Source organism: Haliotis rubra, unplaced genomic scaffold (assembly GCF_003918875.1).
Source record: "Haliotis rubra isolate DU_JTF1 unplaced genomic scaffold, ASM391887v1 Scf794, whole genome shotgun sequence".
In the NCBI taxonomy this organism is placed as follows: Eukaryota; Metazoa; Mollusca; class Gastropoda; order Lepetellida; family Haliotidae; genus Haliotis; species Haliotis rubra.
Window position 1 is genome coordinate 334,397 of NW_025767517.1, and position 8,520 is coordinate 342,916.

The following is an 8,520-nucleotide window of genomic DNA, read 5'->3' on the forward strand; positions in this document are numbered from 1 at the left end:
GACATGAACTTCGGCCTAAGATTTCCTATAAACTGTTGGTCTCATTCATCATTTACCAACTTTCAGCTCGTTCGAGCATGATGCATGTATGTCTCGAATAGATACTGACTGTGAAAGAATGCCAGTCTAAACAGATCATTTGGTAGTTTCGGGGCACATTTCTTTGTTCACGAGGATTGGCACTATCATTAATTTAATCATTTATTTATTCATGATATGCTGTCTAAAAAAATCGGAAGCACAACTTTCGATATAATAGTACCGGAGCACTCCCAGTAGTTTCTCATGCCATGTGAAGAATAGTCTCTTGATAAATAAATACATACACCTCTAAATCTGGCTTTCAAACTTTTATGAACGTCAGCCTCGCGGTCAAGTCATACGTCTCTCTTGCTAAATAGAAACTCAGTTTATCGTGTAAGTTACTCATACAAATATATGTGTTTTACAGCAGAGAGTATCACTTCAGACAAAGATTCAGCCTTTTAAATCCAGCCTTTTAAATGACGATCGAACAGTTTAACGACTAGGCTGATAGATGCATCCCGCTCCCACCCGTTTGTATCGCCAATACGACAGTCATGATTAAGTTGCTGAAGACCATTTGCTGAACGATCCTCACAGGTGGCAAAGAGTCGTTTGAATAGAATCACTTACCCTATCAGGATGTTTGGAGGTGAGGAAGCCAACAGCAACGAAGAAGGCGAGGCCCCCTAGTGATATGAGATTCCTTGGACTGGACCTGACGATATTTACTGCCATGTAGGATGCAACAAATATCACCATGGCAACGTATAACAGCCTGAAGAAGAAATCAGAAAGATACATTTTGTTTTTGATAAATTGTTATGTAATTTCTATGTTTAGGGATTCCGAAATATGGGAAAGAGAATCAAAAGTATGACATTAAACAGCCTGCCATTTACGCCATTAGCGGATGTTTACAATAGAAAAAGACTTTACTTGAGACCGGACACATTCGCCTGAAAGACAATACACTGCAGCATTGTATGTAGAGAGGATCGGACACTGTCCGTCGTATGTCAAACCGAATGTAGACAAGCTTACCATTGCATTTAGCCCACTATAAAAATATATTAATGACCCTCTTGTCAAGTCTCAATAACAGAACTTGAACGGCTTACCATCTCACACCTTTTAGCAAGCGAGGGTACGCTTGAAGACCCTTGTGCCCAGTCTTGGGGAGTGCACATAGACATTGACGTATCTGTGGCCCGAAGTTAACCTTAACTATAACAAGAAGAATGAAGATAGTTCCCAGCATCAACCTCACTGATCCTTCGTCGCCGAAGGAGTGGTACATGCTGAAGCCGAAGTAGACGAGGTATGCCGTCAATAACACCGCATATAGTACAGCTTTGAAGAGTGGCTTTTTCCTGATAATCCTTGCCCACAAAGATAACCTGCACCGCTTGATCACTCCGCCACTTTCTAGGTAATATTCTCGATATTCATCTACGTCATTGTTGACGTCATCATCGACGTCATTGTTAACGCCAGTCGGGAAGGTTGCCAGCGTTGTTTCCTCAAGGTCGTCATTTGCGCGGCTCTGAAACTACGGCACATGTACTGGGAATGTTTGTCACGGTTGGTTCAGTAATGAAAATTAGGTGGTATGGATATAGAAGAGTTCAAGTTGAAACATTGGAGGGATGTATTACACAAGTCAAGTTCATTATCACACAGTAGAAATGTATAATAATAATAAAAGTCATGCTCATTGTCGTAACATTGTAACATTTTTTATACAGTAACAATAGTAACAAGGATTTGCACATTACATATAATTTTATAACGCTTTAATTTGTACAACACTTAAAGTTCACTGCAATTCACCCAGAAGGTGAGCCACCCTATCCACATAGTCCATCACATAGATCTCGCTACTCACCTATTCTCAAGAAATGTGCGCCAACTGATAACGGTTTTGAAAGAAAAGTCTGACAATTGGGATGTATGACTTTTGGGACGTCTAACTTTTGGGAGTAAACCAGTCATTTTATTGTTGAAGCGTGTAATTAATGGGCCTCTAAGCCTCAACCCACGTCTGTGTTATTCAAGACATGCATTATTGTCCATGTACTCTACCGTTTAAATCATCAGTACAGGAACAATGCTTAATTCGTTTCCGTTTAGAATTCGTGTATGATTGTTACCGATACCTCAAGTACAGTGTGATGAACACGTCCTCATAATAACGTATTTATCACTCGCTTGTCATGTATGTTTTGTAGCGCTGTATCCTTTATTCGTGTAAATATACAAGAGAACTGCCGTAATTTAGCCTTGGGGCATTCAGGGACATGCATGCACTCACTGGACAGACGTGAATAGTTTTCACCCTGTCAAACATCTGGACCGTAAGACATGCACATCACACGGTCTAGGATATAGACACGTGTCACTTTGTGTACATCATACAGCTGGACTTACAATGTAATGTGTCCCCAACTGAGAAACAAGTACTTTTACGATAATCTAATCTTGTTCGCTGATAGTACTGATTGTCCTGAAACAAAATTTGTCGGCTTGAAACATATGCGAAATACGACACTTGTGAAGATATATACTGACGTGCAAAAGAAACTTTCTCTTACCAACATTGATATATTTTTGACATTATCGGAAAATAATCAGGTGCGTGTATACTTGTCGGTCTCGTATGAAACAGAAGTTCTATTTTGGGAACGAGTGCGACCAAACGCACCAAAAGTCAACTGTTGAAGGGGGATTTGCGGAAATTACGTGTTGTGCAATAAAGTCAAAATGCACGTGCGGAAAGTGTAGAAAACCATTGCATGCGACAGGTGGGCGTGTGACATGACAGAAAACCACAAAAGAAATGCCACGTTTAAGTTCAGCAGAACGAGAGAGGGCCATAGGAATGCTACTGTTTGGTCAGGTACCTGCAACGTTTGGTTGCTCCGTAGTTACTGCCAGGAACCTTCGCCAACGCTTCAATCAGACTGGTCAGACATCGGACAGGCCACGGACAGGCAGACTCCGGGTAACAACGGCAGCGGACGACTGGCATCTGAGAACGTTGCACTTGCGGAACAGATTCCTGACGGTGACGGCATCTTCGGCAACGGCACTAGGTCACCCCGTGAGTCGATGGACAGTAACAAGAAGACTTCGTGCCCATGGTATCAGATGTTATCGACCATACCGGGGAACGCTACTAACGGATAGACATCTTCAGTTGAGACTACGCTGGGCCAGACAAGTCAGACGTTGGCAGCTACGTGACTGGCGAAGGGTACTGTTTTCTGACGAAGCAGATTCTGTCTATCGAGGTCCGACGGCAGAGTTAGAGTGTACAGGAGGAGAGGTGAAAGAACAGCTCGTTGTGTACAGGAGTCGGAGCCGTATGGCGGCGATAGCGTCATGGTCAGAGGTGACGTATGCGGTGACCAGAGGACTGACCTTGTTGTCGTCAACGGTAATCTGACTGCCCAACGGTATATCGATGAGGTGCTGAGGCCCGTGGTCCTGCGATTTATACAGCAACAGACACAGGGAGTCGTATTCCAACACGACAATGCTCGCCCACACGTCGCTAGGATTGTACAGAACTTTCTGAACGCCAACAACGTCAACGTTTGCTCGCTCCTTTGACTTGTCACCTATCGAACATTTGTGGGATCAACTCAGTAGAAAGATTTGGGGAAGACAGAATCCTCCAGTTACAAGACAGGAGCTGGCACAGGCCCTCGTCAATGAATGGAGGCGTATCCCTGCTGACGTCAACAGACGCTTGACCACTTCAGTCAAAAGACGTTAATTCATGCATCCAGGCCAGTGGTGGACATACTCGTTATTAGAGACTTCACTTTTCCCATTAATTCTGTTTCCTGTTTTCTTATCTTTAAGGAAATCTCTTCTTTTCACTCCATGTGTGCATTTTCATGTATTACGCCTGAATATTTTGTTTTGATTTCGAAATTGTGTGTTTATCACGTGAGTACATGATTTGTTGACAGAGTAAACCGTTTACGTTTTACTTCGTTGTTGTTGCTTTTAAATATATTCAGTTTCACAGAAGAGAAAGTTTAATTTGCACGTCAGTATATATTTGTCGAGATTTGAAAATATCTATCATGATAAATATTTCCATAATTAATCACTCCAAACAATGTATTTCCTGGACAAGTGAAGTGCCAGATCCAAAATACTAATTATACATTGATATATGTATTAAAAGGGGTTTTAGTCACATAAATTTACAAGCTACACAATTGATTTGTCCGATAAAAAAGAAATATGCATATTAGGTATAAGTAATAAATTATTACTTATAATAGTATATGTAATTCAAACATGATTTGTCAGATATACAAATATATTATTTTGTTGTCTAAACTAGAAACCGAAATAATTCATCTCTGCGTGACTGTGTGAAATTGAATGCATGACTGTTCTTTTACCTCAAATCTCTGTGTGCTAGTTCACGTATACCTTCGAGCTAGTGTCTTTGTATGTGTGTGTGTGTCTATTTGTATATGTGTTCATGCACATGTTGTTGTGCGTGTACAGTGTCCGATGTTATGTACGCATACAGGTGTTTTGCGCGTGTATCGACTTATACTTGAGAGCTCATAACTCACAAAACTTTCGTTTTCTCTGATTTCTCACAATGTCAAGATTGTCCTTCTTGGTCTCCCCCAGTGTCACATGTTTGCCATATAAATAGAATAAATGTCAGTACCAACATAAATCAATCTAAACAAACATTCACATATATATTTTAGATTTCATCTTACCTTGTGTTCGTCTGAGGCTTGTAGCTGAAGTTCATACTCTTCTGGTGCGGACATCTTCATACAAACTTGAAGGAGTGTCAAGCCGCATATTTACATAGAAGGTGATTTATGATTGTGAATCAGCGCAGTGAGGGTTACGCTTAGTCCCTTGTCTTCCGTCGTTAAATGTCACATGCAACCAAAGAAACAGACATAATTAAAACACAATTATCACTTATTCGTGACATATCATATACATTGCTGAGTATGAAAAAACAAATGAACAAAATTATAAGCATACAATCGCAAATCAAAAGTGCAATATTTTGTACTTGGGTTTACTTCCCTCGAAACGAAGCACCCGGGATACCGAACCCAGTCAGAGTGGGTGGGCGTGCACTCAAGTGTAACGAACACTTTCTTTCATTGGCTGGTTCGTTTGCAGATACACTCTTTGTGTGTGTATAGAGATGTTGGGTTTTGTAAATACATGCTCATTTGTTTGTGTATAACATGTTGCAATCAACAGACATCATAACATGTCATGTGTACAAGTATCACACCTGCCTGTCTGTGTAATTACATAATATGACAGAGACAGAACTCGGGTGCACGAGCCATAATTCAATGTGTTTTGTTTATGGTGTATAGCCTGATAGGTGTTAAGTTCAAATTGCATGTGGTCATTGATCGAAGTTGTGTATTGCATATTGTCATTAGCAGACAGGCAGGCAGACACATAGGTGTCAATAAAACGGACATTGAGTTTTGTCTGAGACAGAGGCATATCTATATCACAGTTAGAAATTCTGACAATGCTAAAAAATGACGTTGATGTTAAGTATCGAACTGAAAGAGTGACTCGGTAAGAAGAACGTGTGGTGAAATAGTCAAATGAAATTATATTAACAGTTAAATCGGTAATCACCTGTCATAACATATAAAAAGCTCACGCCTGTGAAATATCAACAAAACATAGCTCACATCAAAGCCTACTCCGAGTACTCACCGCCAGCGAAAGTTTTCCGTCTTGAAATCTCGAACGCGGTCATTCTCAAAATTTGCCCAACTTTTGGTCAGTAACACATTGCTCTGAAAATATTGTTTCAATTTTTTTCAAAAATCATATTATGAAAGAAAAATGTATTTTGTTCCTCATAATGATGTAAAATGGTGTACCTGTTTGTTATTTTGGGACAAAATTGGGTTTTTATCATCATTTTGAAAGAAAAACCACTGTCAGTGGACAGCGACATTACTTTGCAGTACCATAAAGTTTAAATTCCAGGGTATTTATACATATTTTTTAAAGATTTAGAATGAAACACCAATATTAAAAACACATTCCTGCATGAAATATTGAAAACAAAATGAAAATCACATAATTACAATGAAAACAATGACTGTCCAAAATGTCACAGTCAGTGGTGTAACGAATATAAACTTGTGACATTAATAATTATCTCGTTTGAGTAAAAAATATGAAACACTAAATGGTCCCTTTGCTGATGACTTTCTTCTCGTGGCAGAAGTTTTGTGGAGGCCAAATTTTATTTTGATGTTGAAGTTTGATGCAGTTGGTGAGTCTACTTTATATCATAACTTTTTATCGAGTCAGTGGTGTAACGTTGATTTCTTATTCATGTGTTCTTTTTCATAACAATGTTTATTTAAAGTACATCAAAGTTGCTAAAACATCAACATTTATGCCAGGTGGTCTGTGGTTAGGGAGCATTAATTGTTATAAAGTTCATAAAAGTGGGAATAGGTCAGTGGTGTAACTGTCAGTGGTATAACATGGGAAAATGTTACGCCACTGACAGTTTTTGTTACACCACTGACAAAATGTTCATTTAAGTCACTTGTTCACAAAACTCAACTGCTTTGCATTGTATTTATCCAGTATATTTTATGACCATTAACTCATGTAAAGTCTGTGAAGGTAATTTGTTCTGGTATATTAGTATATAAAGTTCAGAAAAATCAGTGGTGTAACAAAGAAATGTCATTGGTGTAACAGTATTACTACAATATGTTCATTTTATTGTTTTTAATATTATTTTTGAAAAACCTTTTAAAATCTGAGTGTTCAAAAGTTGCTATTGAGCTGTTCAATTCTGTTAATGATCAATTAAAGGCAATTAATTTGAATTTATCGTTGAAGTTATTTCAATAAAAATCAGTGGTGTAACAAAAATGTCGTTGGTGTAACCATATTACAACATAGGCAATTAATTTGGATTTATATTGAGGTAAAGAAAATTAGTGGTGTAACACAACATGTCATTGGTGTCACAGTATTCTTTGAATTTGTACATTTTAATCTTAACTGTTGATATAATTTGTTTTCCAATGTCACATGTTGGAAAGCCGTTCTCCAGTGATGATTATTAAGTAATCCAAAGCATCATATGGCTGTTGATTTGGTTTACTGTTCCAGTAAGTTGCAGAAAGTTCAGTGGTGTAACAGGCAGGATATCAAAAAATATCAGTGGTGTAACATGCATATTTGCTAACATTTAATTATTTCAAAAGAATAATTTAACAGTTAGACTGATATTTTATGATAACTGAAAACAGCTTTAATACCACTGTATACATAAAACATGTTCAGTCTTAAGTATACAAGTTATTTCAGAAAAAAAAATATCATATGTTACCATTACATTCTTCTCACACCAAGCCCTTTTGCCAAATTTACAATTAAATATGTGAGAATAATGAAACGATTTAATTTATATTTGAAAATAGAAAAAGTTTGTAAATAATGACAAATATGAAAAATTCCTTATCTGACATCAAAGTTTGAAAAAAGAATACTTTTATGTTTTGTTACACCACTGTGTGGACCGCATTTTTCAGTGGATACATTCAAAAAAAAGTTTATTTTGTAAAAATATTTTTATTACTTTCCTGTGTGCAAATTATCATGACCGCATATCACCTTTTTAATGTGTTGACCATTCAAAACAATAATGAGATAATTCAGTATGATGCTTTGTATTTTCATATTTTTCATAGCACGAATTTGTTCATCTTTTTGAGAATGACCCATATGCATGTTTTCTCAGTACCCCTACACTTTGCGTTGGTTCTACCCCACTAGCTGGTTGGCTCACTCACTTAACAATAACTTGGGGCTTGATATAGACAATGAGCACATTAAGCTTTGATTTCTGATTTGAGTTTGTATGTTGTAATTTTGGCATTTTAGCATTTTCACATTTTATGCTACGTTGTATTAGAATTTGCATTGCTAAGCTATCGCTGTAATTTTTAACATGATTTTTAAATTTTGTATTTTTAGCAATATTAACAATCCATTTTAATATCTATATACATTTATAATATTATAATATTATATATATTATAATGAGAAAAATATATACAGTGTAAATAACAAAAAATACCTTTTAACATATGCAATTTATTTATATAATTCTTTTGTCCAGGAATAAACTTATAAGTTGAAATGTAATGTTTGCTTTACATACAGAAGTCACGATATGGCTGAGATATTGCCGAGGTGACGTTAAATATTAACTCACTCACTCACTTTACATACAGAAAGGTCCATTTTACATGCGAGGGTGTACATCATCTGCATCTGTATTTAGCAATACAAGTTTAATACAAAACATCCAAATGCACTAGTATGACGTTCTATATTTATAACATACCCTCTTATCTTGCATTAATCTGTTACTTAATAAAACAAATCAGTAGAACCGGCAGGAGTTCAATACGGAATCTGGGG